Below are 12,702 nucleotides of genomic sequence, written 5' to 3' on the forward strand. Positions count from 1 at the left end.
AGTCGGCACATGTATTGAATAGAATATTAAGTTGTTGATAAGTTGCTATATGGTCCAAGTTGTTTACTGAGATTGTTTGAAGTTGTTAAAAGTTGAAATTGGTACATCTAGACCTGATGATAACTGATTCCTTAATCATTCTAACATATCTCTACGTGATTATAATGCATGATCATTATTTTTACTTTTCTAAAAGGGGGAGAAGTATATGAGGTGTTCTTCTAAAAGGGGGAGAAGTATATGAAGTGTGCTTAGCTTATGTTTTGATTTTTTAAATACCTTGTGACAATAATTTCAGATAATATTTCATTAACAATCGAGCAAAAGACATACTTCCAAGGAACCATCTACAACCTCACTTTTTTTTATATAGCCTGCTAGGTCCACAAGATACAAATTCCAATACAACAGTGTCTCACACTGATACAAAGTATCCTGTATCAACAGAAATTTGCGAAAAACACATCAAGTCACTACAATACAGTCCCCATATAATACACAAACACTGGGGACTTGTATCTGTAGTTACCTAACAAGCAGTCATAATAAGAGTTTTTTAAAAAATCTCTTTTAGCAGAAGCAATTGTTTTAGATTCAAAATCCATAAAAAGAAAGTACTTTTCCTGCATATGAAGAGCCAAGTGCTCCGCCAGTGATAGTCTAGCATTATGATCAAAACGTTTTTCTCATACTCCTCTTCAACTTGTTCAGCAACTTGATCTTTAAAAATTCATTCATTGAGGACAGCTTTATCCACATTAATTTTCAAGCAGCTAAGCAAAGCCAGATCACCCTCAGTCATCTGCTTTTCTTCATCTATAAGTCAATTTGTAGCGACCATTCTACCTGCAATACATTATTTTTCTGTTTAATTGAGCTTTTGTCCGTTACCTTGATCTCGAAGAACTCATTTTCTAAAATGTCCAAATCATAGAAACCTAAGGAACAATCAAAGAAAAGTTGATTTTCATAAATTATGTCAGCATGCAACCATTATTGCTAGCACTCCTGATGAACCAAATTGTTTCGGTGAATAACACAAGCTAAAATTTACAAATATTTTTATTCATATCTTTAATATATCCAAAAACATCCGCCCAAGAAACAAACACTACCTTAGCACACGATATACAATTACTTGTCAAAAAGCTCCAAAACTTCTTTGGATGAGCATTCAAACAAAAGATGTTTATGTGACGTGTTAACATTACACAGACTACAAGAGACAGAAACGTAACCATATATTTCTACCACTCTAATATTCAAAATCGTCTATCTCCTAAGGTTAAAATAACTCTTGAAAACCAATAAACTGTCATATATTATTCTACTAGTGACTTTAGTTAAAGGCTGAGCTATTAATCCAATTATTTAAGGTTTTTGTGTTAGATCTCATTTGAGGCTTCATAACAAGATCTCTGTGGCCTTTTTATAGAAATTATTTTTCCCACGAATCATAAATTTTTACTTTAACTATGTCTATGGCTAGCATCTGGTGGTTCTTAAAAAATCATAAATTTTATCTTTTAACTCTGTGTATGACTAACATCTGGTTGTTCTTAAAAATATCCCCAGCCTAATTTCTGAATCCCTTTAGAAAAGAGACCTCTTTGAAAGACCACCCTTGGACTAAGGTTGAGTACCTATTTTTATAATGCAAGCAGCAACAAATAGATTTAAAAACACAGATATGCACTTTCTTGAGTATGGCTCCTGATTAAGCCCCCTGATAGCCTATCAGGCCTTCCAAACCACAAAAAACACTAGTGCCAGCAGGTTCGAACATAAAATGTTCTAACAAGCTCTAGCTCAATGATACTAATTTCTAAGCACTTAAAGAAGAATTTACTGTCCTTGTCCCCACTTTCAGTCCAATTAGCTCTGGCTGTTATTCTTAATCCTTGGTAATATTATTTTGTTGGCATTTCCATTGATGTCTTCTATTGTCTACAGATTAAACTTAGTTCCAAGCAAACCAAATAAGTATTTGGCATCCTTGTCCCCATTTTGCATTCAATTAGCTCTTGCCCTCATTCTTTTTATTTGATTCGTAGCTGTAGCCCTCATTATTAAACCCTATAATTTCATTGGCATCCATTGGTGTGTTCTATTTTTTACAAGCATTTGAATAGTCCCATCGCTGGAATTCTCTTGCAGCTTTTCTCAGATGAGCATTTCCTCTTCCAAGACCCTGGTCCAGTTCCTACTAATAATTGTTTTAGATTCCCCACAGGCCTGAAGCATTTTTACCAGGCTATAGCATGCATAATCCATTTGAAAGTGACACACTTCTTTCTTGGGACTGATGAAAATCCCTCGTTATTTTAACGACATAGATGCAATTGTCATCTTCCAGCCGGGAAATTTTGACTTAGAGGACTCGTCTATTTTAAGAATGATTCCTTTTTCCTATCTTAAAACAACAGCTTCAATAGGGTCATGACCAAAAAGAGTGTACGGTATGACTAACAGCATTATTGTTTTCAGTGATTTTAAAACTAAGTTAACTTTGATTTGCCTAGAATCTAATCTAATCTAGCAAGAACCATTTTTTTCCCACACTGCTGATGACACCAAAATGTACCATATCCCCTTACCATCACCCTTCTTGTCTTCCACTGGCTCTTTTATGGCTAAGAAGTATCTTCATTTTTGCCAAAATTAACATCTCTTTGCCCTTTCAACCAACCTCAGTGCCACCCCACTTATCATATTCATTTTCAACCATATTAAAATCACCATCCACAATGAGTGAAATATCAAACAAATCAAAAGCCATCTGACCACATAATTCAGACCTCTCTCTATAATCATTAGAACCATATATACAGCAGATACAAAATTAAAGTTTTTATTATCAATTAGGATCCAGCATATTCTAATGGGGGGGAGCAATCAGAACCAATAACAGTTGGTCCAAATCTTGCACTCAAGATCACTGAAACCCCCTTACACGTTTCATGAATAACGAACTTAATATAGTTCCTACAAATGAAATTTAGAGCAGTGTTACACTTGACTTCCTAGAGTAGCATACAGTCAATGCTACCAATACAATTAGAAAACATCCTAACTATTGTTTTCCAATCATAATCTTTGAGGCCTCTCACATTTTAGCTAACACATTAGATGCTTATTTAGACTTAAGGGAGACTTGCTGACTTTAATAGTCTTTCAAAACAGGGGCGTTTTTCCACCTACACACCCCAATTCGATGCTCAATAGATTTCCTATTCTTGAATATGTACACAGCTAAGCTCTTGTAAAAGGAGCTCTTTTTACCCAGTTGCTCTATCTTTTAGCTTCACCCTCTAAAAGTTCTTTTGTACTCAATCCTTCGGTGGGCTTAGTGTTTTCCAACTTTCAGAGTTTTTGACCCATACACATACCAAGTTTGGAAACAAGGTGGATGAACCTCTAGATCTATTGTCTTCTGAAGCATTTAAATTTTGTGGTGGAGCACCAGGGAAGTCTCAAGGCAATCAAAAGCTACAATCAAGATCGTAGTGTCTATACCTATGGCACCACTGAGTTTTTCAATTTCCCCATCCTTCTGGTCAGCTCAGGCATAAATGTCTTCATATTTGTGGATGACTCAAGCTCATTTCCCTTAGGTATAGCCAACTACATATCAATATTATCTACTGTACTATCCATATTGCATTCAACAAAAATATTTAAATTTGGACTGTGCTTCAAATTTACTTCTAATTTCAGAGGAGCCAAAAGGGGGAAGTCCTTCACATGCCCGTCAACTTTGCACAGCAGCAAAATGATAATGTCCCCAATTTTTTGATATAGAACTAGAACATTTTTCTTATCCATTTAATAGTTGAGTACATGAGGAATTTAAAATCTGGATTTGATGATATTAGAACCCAGGTATTCATATGGGCCAGACTGAATTCAATTTCTTCAACTTGAAAGACCTCCCCCTAGGTTTTAGGGAAAATATAAGTAGACACCACAACTGAGAAGGTACACTGGATGTTTCAACCATTTACATTCAAACTATATAGCTATTTCTTTCAATTAAATGTCCAGGGTTCCAGATAGTGACTTAAAAACCGACCTTCCCAAATACCTAGATTATCTTTTTTGTTCTCTATAATGCAGATAAGAAATTTTGAGCACGGTAGGTGAACCAGTGGGAATCATTCTGCAGCAGAAACATAAATGCCTAATTCTTTTTCCTGTATAGAAGCAACTCATTCTTAGATGGAAGAGTTTCTTCATTCAAACAAACAAAGAAAATAGCAATGCTTCTTAATATTTCCTATCCCATTATTACCCTATCCCTTTCATTCTTTGATGAATGTGAAGTAGCTTACATCTTTTTTAGGCAAAAACCCATGAGCTTATTGGGAAAGTGAGGTAGCTTACCCTATTCCTTTCCTTCTTTGTTGGATGTGATTTCAGAGAAGTGGTTGTTTTTTCATCTATTGTAACTCCTCGCAGAGAAAAATGCACTCTGGATTTGCATTCAGCTCCTCCACTCATTAAACCTAAATAAAAGACTTCTTAAACACCTTGTTGATAAGAGAAACAGTTTCCTATTCTACAAATTCATCATTGTTGTTTCCTTCCCCTTATCCATTTTGGTTATCTTAAAAGTTTTCCACATTATCAAGTTCAGGTGCCACTTAATAACTAGCCAAATCCACTTCTCCATACCCAAGAGAAAACCCTCATTCAATTGCATTAACATTCAAGAATAAACAATTTCCCAGACACTTTATACAAGACTAATCTCCCTACACATGCAAAATAAGCAAGGTAATCTATCTAGCTAATGGCACAAACAATAAATTCAAGAAGTATCATTCTACAAGGAAATAAAGTTTAATAATGTCTAAATAACAGAAAAATTTCAAATGCATAATATTTATCCGCAAATGCAATCGCCTAGTTTAGAAGGAGAGACTAACGAAACAACATTGATCTTGGAAACAAAGTCTACCAATTTGGTTCAAATCCGATGAAAAAGAGTAGGTTTGGAAGAAGCAATGGTGTATGGCTATTTATCTTCGTCAACCACTGCCAAAGTTCTCAATTTCCATCTACAGCCTCTTCAAAAATGATATTGAACTATTTTTTTAAAAAACAAGTTTGTAGACAATTCCATTGATCAAACTTCTTACCTTAAAAAAAGAAACAAAAAATAGTGGATGCAAAGTTGCAGTTGTTCATGTTGACTTTATGGTAGTGCTAATTAACCCCAGGCAAAACATCAGATCTGTTACCTTCCTAACAAAAGATGGTAAGCTCTTGTCATCACCCCCAAGCACACTACATATTCTGTACATCACAGAGTTCATTACTATTAATGCAAGAATGGCCTTGCATTTATATGAATCAACACCTCATAACAGACCTCTAGTCGGCCTTGTAGATTTGGCGCCAATAATAGGATCAGACCTATTAATTGCAAGTTACATTCATAAAGATCTTACCCAATTACATAATTTCAAGTTACAAGAATCACCCAAATAGGGCCAGACTCAAATAAGGATTGATATGACAAAGCTCATTAGCAACATGGCTAAGGCCGATAGGCCAATTAGCCATTAGTACTAGGTCGGCCCTCTAAGGGATCCGACCTAGCTACACATCAACAGTTCAAAACCTACAATTCCATTTCTTTTCTAAAACTTATTTAAGAACCCCTAAAACATTTTTGTTCACCAACCACCATCTAACAATGATTGTCAAGGAAAAAACTCAAGAAAACTGAGGACTGACAATAAACATCTTATCATGACCCTAGTAAACCATAACAACATATTGATGAAAAGACAATATTGCAAGGTAAAAAATGAGTTTGGAGATAATAATGATTTATGCTGAAACATTTATTAAGTATATGCATGTAAATATTAAAATATTTATAATGGAATGCTTATTTGAATGTGCATATGCAGGTCATTCGATTTCTGATAGGAACTTTTATATATGCTGTCTTAACTAGTGAGCATTATGATGGCAGGATATGCCCAAGACCCCAAGGCCATGAGAGAGACCAAACAATCACCAAATAGGATAACTTCATCTATGTTTGTTATTCTCTTTAGAAATGTTCTATTCTGTGCTTCGTAAAGGACATTAACAGTCTATTTGAAAAGATAAAAGTTTAAATAAAAATGTGCTTGAGCTTGATTTAACTATGCAGAGAAAGAATTTAGTGCAAATTTGTAGATATGCCTGCAAGCCACAATGAACTTGTTGGTATGTGGAAGGAATTGCAGTATGAATACATTACCACGTGGAAGGACTTGAGTATCTTAACATTACAACAGCAGCTGAGAGATGCATTAATGATTGAAGGCATCTGTAAAGCATAATAAAGTTTAAACAGACTTGAGAACAGTTGATCCTAGGCAAACCTTACCTGTACAAAAAGAGATAGTCCTATGCAAGAACATTGTTACATACCTAATGCTAATATTACACATAAATCATGCTTGTTAGCTTTAGAATATTAAATCTACCAGTTTCTCTTATTTTCTCCTCAAATATAAGTATTATGACAAAACAAATTGAGAAATAGTCCAACATCTGAATAATTAAAAGGCATTAATATAAACAGGAAAACAGTTGATGTAACATAAAAGCTCTATTTGATATTGATTTCTATTTGTCTCTTATCCTAAGTTTAGTACCAGCTCAATGACATACCACAGATCATCTAAGTGCGTCAAAAGATCAAAGCATTGCAGTTCAATTATATTCCAGTTCAGACGCATGCTACAATTTAACATGCTAGAGTCCAATCATATTCAATAAATAAACTGCAAGAAGACGAGGAAGCCTAATCTAACATGCAAATTAGCATTTTATTGGGACAGTCATCACTCTCAAATCTTTGTAGTTTTAACTGAAATCATTTATTTTTGGATCAGTGGTAATATATTTTATTATTATATATTTTAAGAGTCCTTACATTTAAATTCTAGATCCTGTCCTGTCCCTTACTAGTCACTCAAAAGACTAAAACCAAGTTTCTAAACCAGCTTATGTGATTCAAATGCTAACTGCTAAAATCTATCGTGAGAACTATACTACAGGTGCCCTTTCATTAACAAAATTGGGCATTAAACAAATACAGCCACTATGCTTAATTCATATTAAGAAAAACCATGTCCACACGACAGCCCAGAATCACATTTTCTTAACCTTGCCCTTGAAGCTAATAGCCTTGGACTCTTGGGATATGAAAATCCCACCTCTGGTATCCAGCTTTGCCTCATCTCGGATCTCATGTTCCTTCTATTTCTTCAGCATTCCCAACTTGTAGCAGATGTTCTTTCAAAAGCTCCCATCCATCCTTTGCCTGGTCCTTCCTCTTTTCTTTGTTGGACATCGCACTCCAAACAAGGAACCATTTGATGCTCTTCAAAGTGCCTTCAACATCCCTCCAATTCCCGTTCTCTTCTCTGAAACCCACCCCAAGTTCTGTCATTGCAAGTTTAGGGATCAATGCCTCCTGTTCACTCTGACTTCAAACACGAGGGCATCACCCAGAGTGCCTCCTCTTTGGTGTCCCATTCCAGTGCCCTTGCAAACACAGTCAACACAACATCAATGTTTGACCGATAATGATGGTCTATCAGCATAAACTCCTCCACAAGGAGCAAGTCCATTATTTGCTTAAACTGGGGGTTATCAATTTGAAAAAATGCCCTTCATCCTTTTCTTGATAACCTCACCCAAGAAAGTTTGTTGTTGTCTGGTTGCTTGAAAAGAAAAATTGGCCTCCATCTCTATCCTAAGTTGCTCTCCAAGTCCAAGCTATGTAAAACACTTGGAAAAAGTTCAATGCCACTAAATGCCTTTTGGTTTACATTTGTTTAACCTAGAGTCTTCTTTTTGTTTAGTACAAGGTACTTAAAGCCTTCACCATGCAGCTTTGCAGTCTGATATTAATTACAATTAATTACAAACCACTCCATGTAATGATAGTGCTACTTATACATTCCCATCTCTATTAATCATTAACTCAACGTACAAATAAACTTGTCATTTTTATTATCCCACCACAAACGGCTAGTAGGAAAGAGGGAAAACTAAAAATGACTATTTTAAAATTTGAACTTCTCCAAATTTGACAACAGAGATATAGAGGTGTCTCCAAACTTTAGCTAATGCTTTGTCTCCATGAAACTGTCAACTTTCAGCATCTGATATTGCTCTACAACTACTGGAGAAGGTCCATATCCTTCCTGACTTTGTTCCAAAAGTTCTCTATCATTTCCTCCCTTCCTTGATCCTTCAATGTTACTCTAACTTAACATATAACATCTCCTATTTCATTCCCTTCTCTCTTGACATGGGTTATTTTAAAGTCTTCAAATTTCCTCACAAAGAATTTATCCTTCTGATATGCTTGTTCAGATACCACAATCTTGACTCCCCTTAGACAATGGCGTTGACAACAATCAGCAAATCCCCTTCCAAACATAGTTAATGAAAATTGAGGGATTTAGCAACCTTGATAGCTGTGAGCACCTCTGCCTCACTATAAGTCCCTTCCACCAAGCTCTTTGCCCCAATCAATCTCATGAGGGCCTTGGGTCGCCCTTTGAAGCACCATCAAATTTATTTTTTCCCACTCTTCATCTGAAGGTTCCCAGCACACCTTCATAGCCTCCCAAGTAATTGGATTAACCCAATTTTGCATGACTGAAGTATTGTTTCACAAGATAAAACATTATTTATATCATATGAAACAATTATTATAACTTCCAAGCAAAGTAACGAGAAACGGAATTGGATCAGAATTGGCAAGGGTGAATCGAATCGCAAATCGGCCATGAATTGGAATTGAATCAGCTATGAATCGACAAATTTAAAAAAACTTTGACATTTAGAGATTTTAACAATTTAAAACTTATTTCATGAACCCTTTAATGAATATAACTTAAACACACTATAACATCATCAATAGAATCTAACATACATAAACAAGGAACATAAATGATAAATCCATCACGTATGTATAATAGAAATTTTAGCTTAAGTAAATAAAAATCATAGGATCATAATGAGTCACGACATAGATATATAGAATTATAAATGTTGTCAAATCATAAATATATGTAAGATGAAGGTCCATAAAACCAATGACATCAAATCATAAATGTATGTAAGATGAAGAGTCATGAAACATATGTCTATCTGTAAACAACATGAAAAGACAAGTCTATCTGCTCTAGCTCTAGCTCGAGTCTATCTCACTTTTCCTCTCTTTTTGTCATACTCAACAAATAGAGAGCCTTTTAAAGTTATAAGAAAGAGAAATGTGAAAAAAAAATCATTAAAAAACTTATATTTTTTGATGTTTTTAAGTTGCCCAATTGGGCTGCCCGATTTTTCCAGCCGATTCATGGCGATTAATGGCGACTCTTGCCAAGAAATCATCGATTTGATTCACCAATTCACAAAAAATCGCCTAGCTTGAATCAAACCGACGAATCATGTTAATCACGTGAATCGTCATGATTCTTGTTACTATGCTTCCAAGTGACTTTAGTATGCTGACATATTGTTTTTAGGTTTATCTTGTAATCAAGTTAGAAAGTTTCAGGTCAACTGTATAGACTCCAAATCTATCAAATTGATACGCAAACCAAAATGACTTAATTGACATTTTTCCAATGAATAAGGGCTTCTCTATTGATTAATAATATAAAAGTAAGTACATACAAAAAAATAAAATAGGGGATACAGGATCACCCCACACAAGTCACACAGCTTGCAGCCGGAAGGCAATATCAACTATTTAAAAAAAAAACATATAACCACCTCAAGCAGCGAAAGCAGTACCAGCTGAGGGAGGTGGGTCATTGTGATCATCCTTTCCCCATCCAATATTAAGGTTTGCAAGTGGGTCAGGAATAGACAACTTATCATCATCTTTATCTTTCTCCTCCTCAATCCTAGGAGGTAAAATGGCCAAGGGCTAGGCGAGGAACCATTTGGAAGAGGTGGTAGCAAGCAAGATGAATCAGGAGCAGACCAAGGGGCAATAGAATCAGAAAGAACAACTGGAGCAGGCAGGGGCTAGCCAGAGCCATGACGCAACGGGGAAGTCGAGCAACGATGCCAATCACCATCACCACTACCAAAGGAGTGGCGGGATGCTTGTGACCTTGGGGTCTATGAGCACTGGGCAGAGATACTGCAGCCGCAGTGGCGTCCACAAGGCAAAGTGCGATAAAAAAAAGTGGAATTGGTGGCACTCTGGCAATTTTACGAGGGTGTTACCCCAATGTTGCAGCAGCTCCTATAAGTGGGCCACCTCAAGCGCTACCTTGTTTTCTTGGACTTGATTATGCATTATCACATTATTGCAAATGCAAGCTTTAGTATACATTGAAACATTTATATCCAGAAAGTTGTGAATGAAAAGAACACTATTTCTATCCTTTCGAAGAGTGAATAAAATCTCCATCTTGAAAGCATGCCATATCTAGTACTTAAAGGGGATTCTAGGCAAATCACCCAGCATAACCATATGCCAAGAAAATGGTTCAGGCCTAAAAAAGTCGTGAATCCAGCTCCAATATTGTTGAGCTCTCTGAAAAAACTAGAAAATATGGAGGAAGGTTTCTAGGTCTCCATAGAAAGGACATTTGGGATCACGAAGTCCCAAATGCTTGAGCCGAGAACCCTAAGGCAGACCCTGGAAGGGCACACACCAAGCAAAGTGTGCAATGTTTGGCTCGATAATGGCAAACCAAATAGTAAGAAAGCAAAGTCACCAAGATTTCTCAGAAGACTACAAGTGCCAACGTTGGTTGAGAATGGTGACAATGGGCAAATTTGGCACCAACCAAAGGTAACCCATTTTGGGCCCACAACTGGAAAGAGGACCACAAGGATACCATTTCCAATCATTCCACCAAGGCTTAACAAGCTGAACACCCAACTTGCTTAGCATGTGAGGAGACAGAGCAGAAAACAGTAAATCTACCAATTTGGGCAAGACAAAAGAAACTAAACCTACAAATCCTCCCAAGTCCTAAGACTCATAGTAGCTCTCGAAAATAAGTCTTTAGGCGTCCCGATGTTGCGTTTAGGAAAGCGCAAAGCACTAACTCCATGAGTTCTTGCACAAAAAAGAGGGTAGACCACCAAAGATTATGCTAATTCATAAAAAGCCTATCATGAAACCCATCTCCAATCTAGGGAAGCTAAGGCTTGATAGCGTCCCAAGCTTTCCAAATGCTCTAGACACAAACGTGCCTTGAATCTAAACAAGATCTTGCATAATGAAAAGGATTTGAAAGTCAACCCCTTTCCATGTTGATTTGTTGGCAAGAAAACTTGAAGAAATACAATCCTCAAGAAGAATTTTGCAGGCCTCATCTCCAATAGAGGCTTCAATCGCCCATTTGGCACACAAAGAAAGCTCATGCTTCTAGGTAAAAAGAAGACCAAGGCCTCCAGATTCCTTATGAAGACAGCAGAATTCCCACACAACTATGCGAAACCCATGATAGTCAACCCAAGAGGTCCAAAGAAAGTCGCTGAGGAGCTTTTCCAACTTCATGAAAGAGGCCTTGGAAGGAGCCCAATAGGAAGAAGAGCAGCCAACACCTTAGTACAGATTGGAATCTACCAGCAAGAGAAAGAGGCTTGGTAATGCAATATTATAATTTACTTTCAATTGTGGCTAAAACTGCATTCCAGAGATCCACAGGAAGTCAAAAGGAATGCCTAAAAAGTGGAACGTCTCTCCATGTTGAATAAATTTCTAGCAATACTACAGAAGCCATGGTGGTGCGGGAACAAATGATTATTTGTAATGAAGGATTTTGTGCCACTGAATGGTCGACCCAAAAACAACACAAAAAGTGTTAAGGCACTAAAGAGCATTGCTTATACTCTCCTCATCCTCAATGAGAATGAGAAAGGAATCGTCGGCAAAATGCCCATTGATAAGCTAAGAAGGTGACTCAAGCAAGGAAATTATGTTGGAAATTTGTTCGGCACTCCCCTCGAGATTCGTGACAAGGGCCTAATTGCCTCTTGTGTACTATAAGTTGAGTGGTTGTATCAGGCATTGAAAGATCGGTCTTTTGGTGCAATAGGAACCCCACCCTAACAAGTGGTATCAGAGCTTGGTCACAAGTTCGAATCCTCAAACCCTCGGGTAACACTAAGGGGGAGATTGTTGGAAATTTGTTCAGCGCTACCCTCGAGATTCATGACAAGGGCTTAATCGCCTCCTATGTACTATAAGTTGAGTGGTATCAAGCATTGATAGATCGATCTTCTGGTGCAACAGCAACCCCACTCTAACAAGGCCAGAAAAAATAGCATTAGCCAATAAGTAGCCAAATCCTTCAGCAGCAAGAACATAAAGAGCAGGGGCCAAGGGGCAACCCTAGTAGATGGACTTGAAGAGACCAAATGTAATATACTGATTTTCCTAAACAAGTTTTAATCTTGGATCAATTGATTTCCTAATTCATATCACATGACATTGATTTCCATTAACTATTTATAACTGAAATAAAACGCTAATCAATATATTCAGCTGAAAGTAAGTAACTGATATTCTTGAAATGAAATATCTAAAAATATAAAATGAGATAATTATGTACTACGATCATTTAACTACTTCTAAATATCCAGCTGGAATTAAATAACACATGTTCTTGAAATGAAATATCTATCTAATTACAAATTGAGATAATT

General features: G+C 36.5%; 1 protein-coding gene across 1 annotated transcript in view; it reads right to left on the minus strand.

Moving 5' to 3' along the window:
* Window positions 1-333: 333 nt before the first annotated feature.
* Window positions 334-12,702, minus strand: part of LOC149532559 (uncharacterized) — a 69,133-nt gene continuing 56,764 nt past the window's right edge. Inside the window, exon 2 of the mRNA XM_089804985.1 lies at window positions 334-846. The gene's annotated coding sequence lies outside the window, so the exon portion shown is untranslated. The remainder of the gene's footprint in view (window positions 847-12,702) is intronic.

This window comes from Cupressus sempervirens, chromosome 10 (genome assembly GCF_028749045.1).
Source record: "Cupressus sempervirens isolate cs-2001-9-10 chromosome 10, ASM2874904v1, whole genome shotgun sequence".
Taxonomy (NCBI): domain Eukaryota; kingdom Viridiplantae; phylum Streptophyta; class Pinopsida; order Cupressales; family Cupressaceae; genus Cupressus; species Cupressus sempervirens.